The following is a 13,700-nucleotide window of genomic DNA, read 5'->3' as shown; positions in this document are numbered from 1 at the left end:
TTGGTGACTACAAGAAAGTGGTCTGGGCAGAAGCCAGGTGCAGTGCAAAGCACCAAAAGAGGCCAAAAGGATGCAGACAGGTGTTGTAAAAAAAGGGCAAAAATCAAGGAGGCAGACACAACTTGGTGGGGAAGATATGAGGGACATTGCATGGATACTTAAAAATAATAAAAAAAAAAATCTCGGCCCAAGTCAAAGCCATGAAAAGGCATGGCATGCAAACAACTGCAGGGACACGCACAACATACACCAAGCCTTGCCAGAATTGATCCCCGCTGAAGGCCAAAACAAATAGGAAGGGCTTACACACACTCTGGAATGGAGATATGAACAAAGGAAACAAAACTAAAAAAAAAAAAAAAAGAAAAATGGGAAATTTGGTGACTACAAGAAAGTGGTCTGAGCAGAAGCCAGGTGCAGTGCAAAGCACCAAAAAAGGCCAAAAGTATGCTGACAGGTGTTGCAAAAGCAAAACAAAATCCAAGGAGGTACACACAACTTGGAGGGGAAGATATGAGGGACATGGCACAGATGCATTAAAAAAAAAAAAAAGAAAAAAAAAATCTCAGCCAGAGCCAAAGCCATGAAAAGGCATGCCAGCACAACAAGTGCAGGGACTTGCCCCAAAGCTTGTCCAATTGATCCCCATTAAAATCGCAAGATTTCGTTTCCCTTCCCGAAAGGAAATGAAATTTCCTTTCGGGAAGGGAAACGAAATCTTGCGACCCTGCAAAGAAAGGCTTACAAACACTCAGGAAAGGAGATATGATCAAAAGAAACGCAATTGCAAAAAACCCGAAAAAGGGAAAATTGGGAAATTTGGTGACTACAAGAAAGTGGTCTGGGCAGAAGCCAGGTGCAGTGCAAAGCACCAAAAGAGGCCAAAGGTATGCTGACAGGTGTTGCAAAAGCAAAACAAAATCCAAGGAGGCAGACACAACTTGGAGGGGAAGATATGAGGGACATTGCATGGATACTTAAAAAAAAAAAAAAAAAAAAATCTCGGCCCAAGTCAAAGCCATGAAAAGGCATGGCATGCAAACAACTGCAGGGACACGCACAACATACACCAAGCCTTGCCAGAATTGATCCCCGCTGAAGGCCAAAACAAATAAGAAGGGCTTACACACACTCTGGAATGGAGATATGATCAAAGGAAACAAAATTGGAAAAAAAAAAAAAAAAAAGAAAAATGGGAAATTTGGTGACTACAAGAAAGTGGTCTGGGCAGAAGCCAGGTGCAGTGCAAAGCACCAAAAGAGGCCAAAGGTATGCTGACAGGTGTTGCAAAAGCAAAACAAAATCCAAGGAGGCAGACACAACTTGGAGGGGAAGATATGAGGGACATTGCATGGATACTTTAAAAAAAAAAAAAAAAAATCTCGGCCCAAGTCAAAGCCATGAAAAGGCATGGCATGCAAACAACTGCAGGGACACGCACAACATACACCAAGCCTTGCCAGAATTGATCCCCGCTGAAGGCCAAAACAAATAAGAAGGGCTTACACACACTCTGGAATGGAGATATGAACAAAGGAAACAAAATTGGAAAAAAAAAAAAAAGAAAAGAAAAATGGGAAATTTGGTGACTACAAGAAAGTGGTCTGGGCAGAAGCCAGGTGCAGTGCAAAGCACCAAAAGAGGCCAAAAGGATGCAGACAGGTGTTGTAAAAAAAGGGCAAAAATCAAGGAGGCAGACACAACTTGGTGGGGAAGATATGAGGGACATTGCATGGATACTTTAAAAAAAAAAAAAAAAAATCTCGGCCCAAGTCAAAGCCATGAAAAGGCATGGCATGCAAACAACTGCAGGGACACGCACAACATACACCAAGCCTTGCCAGAATTGATCCCCGCTGAAGGCCAAAACAAATAAGAAGGGCTTACACACACTCTGGAATGGAGATATGAACAAAGGAAACAAAATTGGAAAAAAAAAAAAAAGAAAAGAAAAATGGGAAATTTGGTGACTACAAGAAAGTGGTCTGGGCAGAAGCCAGGTGCAGTGCAAAGCACCAAAAGAGGCCAAAAGGATGCAGACAGGTGTTGTAAAAAAAGGGCAAAAATCAAGGAGGCAGACACAACTTGGAGGGGAAGATATGAGGGACATTGCATGGATACTTTAAAAAAAAAAAAAAAAAAAATCTCGGCCCAAGTCAAAGCCATGAAAAGGCATGGCATGCAAACAACTGCAGGGACACGCACAACATACACCAAGCCTTGCCAGAATTGATCCCCGCTGAAGGCCAAAACAAATAAGAAGGGCTTAAACACACTCTGGAATGGAGATATGATCAAAGGAAACAAAACTAAAAAAAAAAAAAAAAAAGAAAAATGGGAAATTTGGTGACTACAAGAAAGTGGTCTGGGCAGAAGCCAGGTGCAGTGCAAAGCACCAAAAGAGGCCAAAAGGATGCAGACAGGTGTTGTAAAAAAAGGGCAAAAATCAAGGAGGCAGACACAACTTGGTGGGGAAGATATGAGGGACATTGCATGGATACTTAAAAATAATAAAAAAAAAAATCTCGGCCCAAATCAAAGCCATGAAAAGGCATGGCATGCAAACAACTGCAGGGACACGCACAACATACACCAAGCCTTGCCAGAATTGATCCCCGCTGAAGGCCAAAAAAAAATAGGAAGGGCTTACACACACTCTGGAATGGAGATATGATCAAAGGAAACAAAACTAAAAAAAAAAAAAAAAGAAAAATGGGAAATTTGGTGACTACAAGAAAGTGGTCTGAGCAGAAGCCAGGTGCAGTGCAAAGCACCAAAAAAGGCCAAAAGTATGCTGACAGGTGTTGCAAAAGCAAAACAAAATCCAAGGAGGTACACACAACTTGGAGGGGAAGATATGAGGGACATGGCACAGATGCATTAAAAAAAAAAAAAAAAGAAAAAAAAAATCTCAGCCAGAGCCAAAGCCATGAAAAGGCATGCCAGCACAACAAGTGCAGGGACTTGCCCCAAAGCTTGTCCAATTGATCCCCATTAAAATCGCAAGATTTCGTTTCCCTTCCCGAAAGGAAATGAAATTTCCTTTCGGGAAGGGAAACGAAATCTTGCGACCCTGCAAAGAAAGGCTTACAAACACTCAGGAAAGGAGATATGATCAAAAGAAATGCAATTGCAAAAAACCCCCAAAAAAGGGAAAATTGGGAAATTTGGTGACTACAAGAAAGTGGTCTGGGCAGAAGCCAGGTGCAGTGCAAAGCACCAAAAGAGGCCAAAGGTATGCTGACAGGTGTTGCAAAAGCAAAACAAAATCCAAGGAGGCAGACACAACTTGGAGGGGAAGATATGAGGGACATTGCATGGATACTTAAAAAAAAAAAAAAAAAAATCTCGGCCCAAGTCAAAGCCATGAAAAGGCATGGCATGCAAACAACTGCAGGGACACGCACAACATACACCAAGCCTTGCCAGAATTGATCCCCGCTGAAGGCCAAAACAAATAAGAAGGGCTTACACACACTCTGGAATGGAGATATGAACAAAGGAAACAAAATTGGAAAAAAAAAAAAAAAAAGAAAAATGGGAAATTTGGTGACTACAAGAAAGTGGTCTGAGCAGAAGCCAGGTGCAGTGCAAAGCACCAAAAGAGGCCAAAAGGATGCAGACAGGTGTTGTAAAAAAAGGGCAAAAATCAAGGAGGCAGACACAACTTGGTGGGGAAGATATGAGGGACATTGCATGGATACTTAAAAATAATAAAAAAAAAAATCTCGGCCCAAATCAAAGCCATGAAAAGGCATGGCATGCAAACAACTGCAGGGACACGCACAACATACACCAAGCCTTGCCAGAATTGATCCCCGCTGAAGGCCAAAAAAAAATAGGAAGGGCTTACACACACTCTGGAATGGAGATATGATCAAAGGAAACAAAACTAAAAAAAAAAAAAAAAGAAAAATGGGAAATTTGGTGACTACAAGAAAGTGGTCTGAGCAGAAGCCAGGTGCAGTGCAAAGCACCAAAAAAGGCCAAAAGTATGCTGACAGGTGTTGCAAAAGCAAAACAAAATCCAAGGAGGTACACACAACTTGGAGGGGAAGATATGAGGGACATGGCACAGATGCATTAAAAAAAAAAAAAAGAAAAAAAAAATCTCAGCCAGAGCCAAAGCCATGAAAAGGCATGCCAGCACAACAAGTGCAGGGACTTGCCCCAAAGCTTGTCCAATTGATCCCCATTAAAATCGCAAGATTTCGTTTCCCTTCCCGAAAGGAAATGAAATTTCCTTTCGGGAAGGGAAACGAAATCTTGCGACCCTGCAAAGAAAGGCTTACAAACACTCAGGAAAGGAGATATGATCAAAAGAAATGCAATTGCAAAAAACCCCCAAAAAAGGGAAAATTGGGAAATTTGGTGACTACAAGAAAGTGGTCTGGGCAGAAGCCAGGTGCAGTGCAAAGCACCAAAAGAGGCCAAAGGTATGCTGACAGGTGTTGCAAAAGCAAAACAAAATCCAAGGAGGCAGACACAACTTGGAGGGGAAGATATGAGGGACATTGCATGGATACTTAAAAAAAAAAAAAAAAAAAAATCTCGGCCCAAGTCAAAGCCATGAAAAGGCATGGCATGCAAACAACTGCAGGGACACGCACAACATACACCAAGCCTTGCCAGAATTGATCCCCGCTGAAGGCCAAAACAAATAAGAAGGGCTTACACACACTCTGGAATGGAGATATGAACAAAGGAAACAAAATTGGAAAAAAAAAAAAAAAAAGAAAAATGGGAAATTTGGTGACTACAAGAAAGTGGTCTGGGCAGAAGCCAGGTGCAGTGCAAAGCACCAAAAGAGGCCAAAAGGATGCTGACAGGTGTTGTAAAAAAAGGGCAAAAATCAAGGAGGCAGACACAACTTGGTGGGGAAGATATGAGGGACATTGCATGGATACTTAAAAATAATAAAAAAAAAAATCTCGGCCCAAATCAAAGCCATGAAAAGGCATGGCATGCAAACAACTGCAGGGACACGCACAACATACACCAAGCCTTGCCAGAATTGATCCCCGCTGAAGGCCAAAAAAAAATAGGAAGGGCTTACACACACTCTGGAATGGAGATATGATCAAAGGAAACAAAACTAAAAAAAAAAAAAAAAGAAAAATGGGAAATTTGGTGACTACAAGAAAGTGGTCTGAGCAGAAGCCAGGTGCAGTGCAAAGCACCAAAAAAGGCCAAAAGTATGCTGACAGGTGTTGCAAAAGCAAAACAAAATCCAAGGAGGTACACACAACTTGGAGGGGAAGATATGAGGGACATGGCACAGATGCATTAAAAAAAAAAAAAAGAAAAAAAAAATCTCAGCCAGAGCCAAAGCCATGAAAAGGCATGCCAGCACAACAAGTGCAGGGACTTGCCCCAAAGCTTGTCCAATTGATCCCCATTAAAATCGCAAGATTTCGTTTCCCTTCCCGAAAGGAAATGAAATTTCCTTTCGGGAAGGGAAACGAAATCTTGCGACCCTGCAAAGAAAGGCTTACAAACACTCAGGAAAGGAGATATGATCAAAAGAAATGCAATTGCAAAAAACCCCCAAAAAAGGGAAAATTGGGAAATTTGGTGACTACAAGAAAGTGGTCTGGGCAGAAGCCAGGTGCAGTGCAAAGCACCAAAAGAGGCCAAAGGTATGCTGACAGGTGTTGCAAAAGCAAAACAAAATCCAAGGAGGCAGACACAACTTGGAGGGGAAGATATGAGGGACATTGCATGGATACTTAAAAAAAAAAAAAAAAAAAATCTCGGCCCAAGTCAAAGCCATGAAAAGGCATGGCATGCAAACAACTGCAGGGACACACACAACATACCCCAAGCCTTGCCAGAATTGATCCCCGCTGAAGGCCAAAACAAATAAGAAGGGCTTACACACACTCTGGAATGGAGATATGAACAAAGGAAACAAAATAGGAAAAAAAAAAAAAAAAAGAAAAATGGGAAATTTGGTGACTACAAGAAAGTGGTCTGGGCAGAAGCCAGGTGCAGTGCAAAGCACCAAAAGAGGCCAAAGGTATGCTGACAGGTGTTGCAAAAGCAAAACAAAATCCAAGGAGGCAGACACAACTTGGAGGGGAAGATATGAGGGACATTGCATGGATACTTAAAAAAAAAAAAAAAAAAAAATCTCGGCCCAAGTCAAAGCCATGAAAAGGCATGGCATGCAAACAACTGCAGGGACACGCACAACACACACCAAGCCTTGCCAGAATTGATCTCCGCTGAAGGCCAAAACAAATAAGAAGGGCTTACACACACTCTGGAATGGAGATATGAACAAAGGAAACAAAATTGGAAAAAAAAAAAAAAAAAGAAAAATGGGAAATTTGGTGACTACAAGAAAGTGGTCTGGGCAGAAGCCAGGTGCAGTGCAAAGCACCAAAAGAGGCCAAAAGGATGCAGACAGGTGTTGTAAAAAAAGGGCAAAAATCAAGGAGGCAGACACAACTTGGTGGGGAAGATATGAGGGACATTGCATGGATACTTAAAAATAATAAAAAAAAAAATCTCGGCCCAAGTCAAAGCCATGAAAAGGCATGGCATGCAAACAACTGCAGGGACACGCACAACATACACCAAGCCTTGCCAGAATTGATCCCCGCTGAAGGCCAAAACAAATAAGAAGGGCTTACACACACTCTGGAATGGAGATATGAACAAAGGAAACAAAACTAAAAAAAAAAAAGAAAAGAAAAATGGGAAATTTGGTGACTACAAGAAAGTGGTCTGAGCAGAAGCCAGGTGCAGTGCAAAGCACCAAAAAAGGCCAAAAGTATGCTGACAGGTGTTGCAAAAGCAAAACAAAATCCAAGGAGGTACACACAACTTGGAGGGGAAGATATGAGGGACATGGCACAGATGCATTAAAAAAAAAAAAAAGAAAAAAAAAATCTCAGCCAGAGCCAAAGCCATGAAAAGGCATGCCAGCACAACAAGTGCAGGGACTTGCCCCAAAGCTTGTCCAATTGATCCCCATGAAAATCGCAAGATTTCGTTTCCCTTCCCGAAAGGAAATGAAATTTCCTTTCGGGAAGGGAAACGAAATCTTGCGACCCTGCAAAGAAAGGCTTACAAACACTCAGGAAAGGAGATATGATCAAAAGAAACGCAATTGCAAAAAACCCGAAAAAGGGAAAATTGGGAAATTTGGTGACTACAAGAAAGTGGTCTGGGCAGAAGCCAGGTGCAGTGCAAAGCACCAAAAGAGGCCAAAGGTATGCTGACAGGTGTTGCAAAAGCAAAACAAAATCCAAGGAGGCAGACACAACTTGGAGGGGAAGATATGAGGGACATTGCATGGATACTTAAAAAAAAAAAAAAAAAAAAATCTCGGCCCAAGTCAAAGCCATGAAAAGGCATGGCATGCAAACAACTGCAGGGACACGCACAACATACACCAAGCCTTGCCAGAATTGATCCCCGCTGAAGGCCAAAACAAATAAGAAGGGCTTACACACACTCTGGAATGGAGATATGATCAAAGGAAACAAAATTGGAAAAAAAAAAAAAAAAAAGAAAAATGGGAAATTTGGTGACTACAAGAAAGTGGTCTGGGCAGAAGCCAGGTGCAGTGCAAAGCACCAAAAGAGGCCAAAGGTATGCTGACAGGTGTTGCAAAAGCAAAACAAAATCCAAGGAGGCAGACACAACTTGGAGGGGAAGATATGAGGGACATTGCATGGATACTTTAAAAAAAAAAAAAAAAAATCTCGGCCCAAGTCAAAGCCATGAAAAGGCATGGCATGCAAACAACTGCAGGGACACGCACAACATACACCAAGCCTTGACAGAATTGATCCCCGCTGAAGGCCAAAACAAATAAGAAGGGCTTACACACACTCTGGAATGGAGATATGAACAAAGGAAACAAAATTGGAAAAAAAAAAAAAAGAAAAGAAAAATGGGAAATTTGGTGACTACAAGAAAGTGGTCTGGGCAGAAGCCAGGTGCAGTGCAAAGCACCAAAAGAGGCCAAAAGGATGCAGACAGGTGTTGTAAAAAAAGGGCAAAAATCAAGGAGGCAGACACAACTTGGTGGGGAAGATATGAGGGACATTGCATGGATACTTTAAAAAAAAAAAAAAAAAATCTCGGCCCAAGTCAAAGCCATGAAAAGGCATGGCATGCAAACAACTGCAGGGACACGCACAACATACACCAAGCCTTGCCAGAATTGATCCCCGCTGAAGGCCAAAACAAATAAGAAGGGCTTACACACACTCTGGAATGGAGATATGAACAAAGGAAACAAAATTGGAAAAAAAAAAAAAAGAAAAGAAAAATGGGAAATTTGGTGACTACAAGAAAGTGGTCTGAGCAGAAGCCACGTGCAGTGCAAAGCACCAAAAAAGGCCAAAAGTATGCTGACAGGTGTTGCAAAAGCAAAACAAAATCCAAGGAGGCAGACACAACTTGGAGGGGAAGATATGAGGGACATTGCATGGATACTTAAAAAAAAAAAAAAAAAAATCTCGGCCCAAGTCAAAGCCATGAAAAGGCATGGCATGCAAACAACTGCAGGGACACGCACAACATACACCAAGCCTTGCCAGAATTGATCTCCGCTGAAGGCCAAAACAAATAGGAAGGGCTTACACACACTCTGGAATGGAGATATGATCAAAGGAAACAAAACTAAAAAAAAAAAAAAAAGAAAAATGAGAAATTTGGTGACTACAAGAAAGTGGTCTGAGCAGAAGCCAGGTGCAGTGCAAAGCACCAAAAAAGGCCAAAATTATGCTGACAGGTGTTGCAAAAGCAAAACAAAATCCAAGGAGGCACACACAACTTGGAGGGGAAGATATGAGGGACATTGCATGGATACTTAAAAAAAAAAAAAAAAAAAAAATCTCGGCCCAAGTCAAAGCCATGAAAAGGCATGGCATGCAAACAACTGCAGGGACACGCACAACATACACCAAGCCTTGCCAGAATTGATCCCCGCTGAAGGCCAAAACAAATAAGAAGGGCTTACACACACTCTGGAATGGAGATATGAACAAAGGAAACAAAATTGGAAAAAAAAAAAAAAAAAGAAAAATGGGAAATTTGGTGACTACAAGAAAGTGGTCTGAGCAGAAGCCAGGTGCAGTGCAAAGCACCAAAAGAGGCCAAAGGTATGCTGACAGGTGTTGCAAAAGCAAAACAAAATCCAAGGAGGCAGACACAACTTGGAGGGGAAGATATGAGGGACATTGCATGGATACTTAAAAAAAAAAAAAAAAAAAATCTCGGCCCAAGTCAAAGCCATGAAAAGGCATGGCATGCAAACAACTGCAGGGACACGCACAACATACACCAAGCCTTGCCAGAATTGATCCCCGCTGAAGGCCAAAACAAATAAGAAGGGCTTAAACACACTCTGGAATGGAGATATGATCAAAGGAAACAAAACTAAAAAAAAAAAAAAAAGAAAAATGAGAAATTTGGTGACTACAAGAAAGTGGTCTGAGCAGAAGCCAGGTGCAGTGCAAAGCACCAAAAAAGGCCAAAATTATGCTGACAGGTGTTGCAAAACCAAAACAAAATCCAAGGAGGTACACACAACTTGGTGGGGAAGATATGAGGGACATTGCATGGATGCTTAAAAATTAAAAAAAAAAATCTCGGCCCAAGTCACAGCCATGAAAAGGCATGGCATGCAAACAACTGCAGGGACACGCACAACATACACCAAGCCTTGCCAGAATTGATCCCCGCTGAAGGCCAAAAAAAAATAGGAAGGGCTTACACACACTCTGGAATGGAGATATGAACAAAGGAAACAAAACGAAAAAAAAAAAAAAAAGAAAAATGAGAAATTTGGTGACTACAAGAAAGTGGTCTGAGCAGAAGCCAGGTGCAGTGCAAAGCACCAAAAAAGGCCAAAAGTATGCTGACAGGTGTTGCAAAAGCAAAACAAAATCCAAGGAGGTACACACAACTTGGAGGGGAAGATATGAGGGACATGGCACAGATGCATTAAAAAAAAAAAAAAGAAAAAAAAAATCTCAGCCAGAGCCAAAGCCATGAAAAGGCATGCCAGCACAACAAGTGCAGGGACTTGCCCCAAAGCTTGTCCAATTGATCCCCATTAAAATCGCAAGATTTCGTTTCCCTTCCCGAAAGGAAATGAAATTTCCTTTCGGGAAGGGAAACGAAATCTTGCGACCCTGCAAAGAAAGGCTTACAAACACTCAGGAAAGGAGATATGATCAAAAGAAATGCAATTGCAAAAAACCCCCAAAAAAGGGAAAATTGGGAAATTTGGTGACTACAAGAAAGTGGTCTGGGCAGAAGCCAGGTGCAGTGCAAAGCACCAAAAGAGGCCAAAGGTATGCTGACAGGTGTTGCAAAAGCAAAACAAAATCCAAGGAGGCAGACACAACTTGGAGGGGAAGATATGAGGGACATTGCATGGATACTTAAAAAAAAAAAAAAAAAAAAATCTCGGCCCAAGTCAAAGCCATGAAAAGGCATGGCATGCAAACAACTGCAGGGACACACACAACATACCCCAAGCCTTGCCAGAATTGATCCCCGCTGAAGGCCAAAACAAATAAGAAGGGCTTACACACACTCTGGAATGGAGATATGAACAAAGGAAACAAAATAGGAAAAAAAAAAAAAAAAAGAAAAATGGGAAATTTGGTGACTACAAGAAAGTGGTCTGGGCAGAAGCCAGGTGCAGTGCAAAGCACCAAAAGAGGCCAAATGTATGCTGACAGGTGTTGCAAAAGCAAAACAAAATCCAAGGAGGCAGACACAACTTGGAGGGGAAGATATGAGGGACATTGCATGGATACTTAAAAAAAAAAAAAAAAAAAATCTCGGCCCAAGTCAAAGACATGAAAAGGCATGGCATGCAAACAACTGCAGGGACACGCACAACATACACCAAGCCTTGCCAGAACTGATCTCCGCTGAAGGCCAAAACAAATAAGAAGGGCTTACACACACTCTGGAATGGAGATATGAACAAAGGAAACAAAATTGGAAAAAAAAAAAAAAAAGAAAAATGGGAAATTTGGTGACTACAAGAAAGTGGTCTGGGCAGAAGCCAGGTGCAGTGCAAAGCACCAAAAGAGGCCAAAAGGATGCAGACAGGTGTTGTAAAAAAAGGGCAAAAATCAAGGAGGCAGACACAACTTGGTGGGGAAGATATGAGGGACATTGCATGGATACTTAAAAATAATAAAAAAAAAATCTCGGCCCAAATCAAAGCCATGAAAAGGCATGGCATGCAAACAACTGCAGGGACACGCACAACATACACCAAGCCTTGCCAGAATTGATCCCCGCTGAAGGCCAAAACAAATAGGAAGGGCTTACACACACTCTGGAATGGAGATATGATCAAAGGAAACAAAACTAAAAAAAAAAAAAAAGAAAAATGAGAAATTTGGTGACTACAAGAAAGTGGTCTGAGCAGAAGCCAGGTGCAGTGCAAAGCACCAAAAAAGGCCAAAATTATGCTGACAGGTGTTGCAAAAGCAAAACAAAATCCAAGGAGGTACACACAACTTGGTGGGGAAGATATGAGGGACATTGCATGGATGCTTAAAAATTAAAAAAAAAAATCTCGGCCCAAGTCACAGCCATGAAAAGGCATGGCATGCAAACAACTGCAGGGACACGCACAACATACACCAAGCCTTGCCAGAATTGATCCCCGCTGAAGGCCAAAAAAAAATAGGAAGGGCTTACACACACTCTGGAATGGAGATATGAACAAAGGAAACAAAACGAAAAAAAAAAAAAAAAGAAAAATGAGAAATTTGGTGACTACAAGAAAGTGGTCTGGGCAGAAGCCAGGTGCAGTGCAAAGCACCAAAAGAGGCCAAAAGGATGCAGACAGGTGTTGTAAAAAAAGGGCAAAAATCAAGGAGGCAGACACAACTTGGTGGGGAAGATATGAGGGACATTGCATGGATACTTAAAAATAATAAAAAAAAAAATCTCGGCCCAAATCAAAGCCATGAAAAGGCATGGCATGCAAACAACTGCAGGGACACGCACAACATACACCAAGCCTTGCCAGAATTGATCCCCGCTGAAGGCCAAAAAAAAATAGGAAGGGCTTACACACACTCTGGAATGGAGATATGATCAAAGGAAACAAAACTAAAAAAAAAAAAAAAAGAAAAATGGGAAATTTGGTGACTACAAGAAAGTGGTCTGAGCAGAAGCCAGGTGCAGTGCAAAGCACCAAAAAAGGCCAAAAGTATGCTGACAGGTGTTGCAAAAGCAAAACAAAATCCAAGGAGGTACACACAACTTGGAGGGGAAGATATGAGGGACATGGCACAGATGCATTAAAAAAAAAAAAAAGAAAAAAAAAATCTCAGCCAGAGCCAAAGCCATGAAAAGGCATGCCAGCACAACAAGTGCAGGGACTTGCCCCAAAGCTTGTCCAATTGATCCCCATTAAAATCGCAAGATTTCGTTTCCCTTCCCGAAAGGAAATGAAATTTCCTTTCGGGAAGGGAAACGAAATCTTGCGACCCTGCAAAGAAAGGCTTACAAACACTCAGGAAAGGAGATATGATCAAAAGAAATGCAATTGCAAAAAACCCCCAAAAAAGGGAAAATTGGGAAATTTGGTGACTACAAGAAAGTGGTCTGGGCAGAAGCCAGGTGCAGTGCAAAGCACCAAAAGAGGCCAAAGGTATGCTGACAGGTGTTGCAAAAGCAAAACAAAATCCAAGGAGGCAGACACAACTTGGAGGGGAAGATATGAGGGACATTGCATGGATACTTAAAAAAAAAAAAAAAAAAAAATCTCGGCCCAAGTCAAAGCCATGAAAAGGCATGGCATGCAAACAACTGCAGGGACACGCACAACATACACCAAGCCTTGCCAGAATTGATCCCCGCTGAAGGCCAAAACAAATAAGAAGGGCTTACACACACTCTGGAATGGAGATATGAACAAAGGAAACAAAATTGGAAAAAAAAAAAAAAAAAGAAAAATGGGAAATTTGGTGACTACAAGAAAGTGGTCTGGGCAGAAGCCAGGTGCAGTGCAAAGCACCAAAAGAGGCCAAAAGGATGCTGACAGGTGTTGTAAAAAAAGGGCAAAAATCAAGGAGGCAGACACAACTTGGTGGGGAAGATATGAGGGACATTGCATGGATACTTAAAAATAATAAAAAAAAAAATCTCGGCCCAAATCAAAGCCATGAAAAGGCATGGCATGCAAACAACTGCAGGGACACGCACAACATACACCAAGCCTTGCCAGAATTGATCCCCGCTGAAGGCCAAAAAAAAATAGGAAGGGCTTACACACACTCTGGAATGGAGATATGATCAAAGGAAACAAAACTAAAAAAAAAAAAAAAAGAAAAATGGGAAATTTGGTGACTACAAGAAAGTGGTCTGAGCAGAAGCCAGGTGCAGTGCAAAGCACCAAAAAAGGCCAAAAGTATGCTGACAGGTGTTGCAAAAGCAAAACAAAATCCAAGGAGGTACACACAACTTGGAGGGGAAGATATGAGGGACATGGCACAGATGCATTAAAAAAAAAAAAAAGAAAAAAAAAATCTCAGCCAGAGCCAAAGCCATGAAAAGGCATGCCAGCACAACAAGTGCAGGGACTTGCCCCAAAGCTTGTCCAATTGATCCCCATTAAAATCGCAAGATTTCGTTTCCCTTCCCGAAAGGAAATGAAATTTCCTTTCGGGAAGGGAAACGAAATCTTGCGACCCTGCAAA

Source organism: Haemorhous mexicanus, chromosome 3, assembly GCF_027477595.1.
Source record: "Haemorhous mexicanus isolate bHaeMex1 chromosome 3, bHaeMex1.pri, whole genome shotgun sequence".
Classification (NCBI taxonomy): domain Eukaryota; kingdom Metazoa; phylum Chordata; class Aves; order Passeriformes; family Fringillidae; genus Haemorhous; species Haemorhous mexicanus.
Note: the sequence above shows the minus strand (reverse complement) of the source record.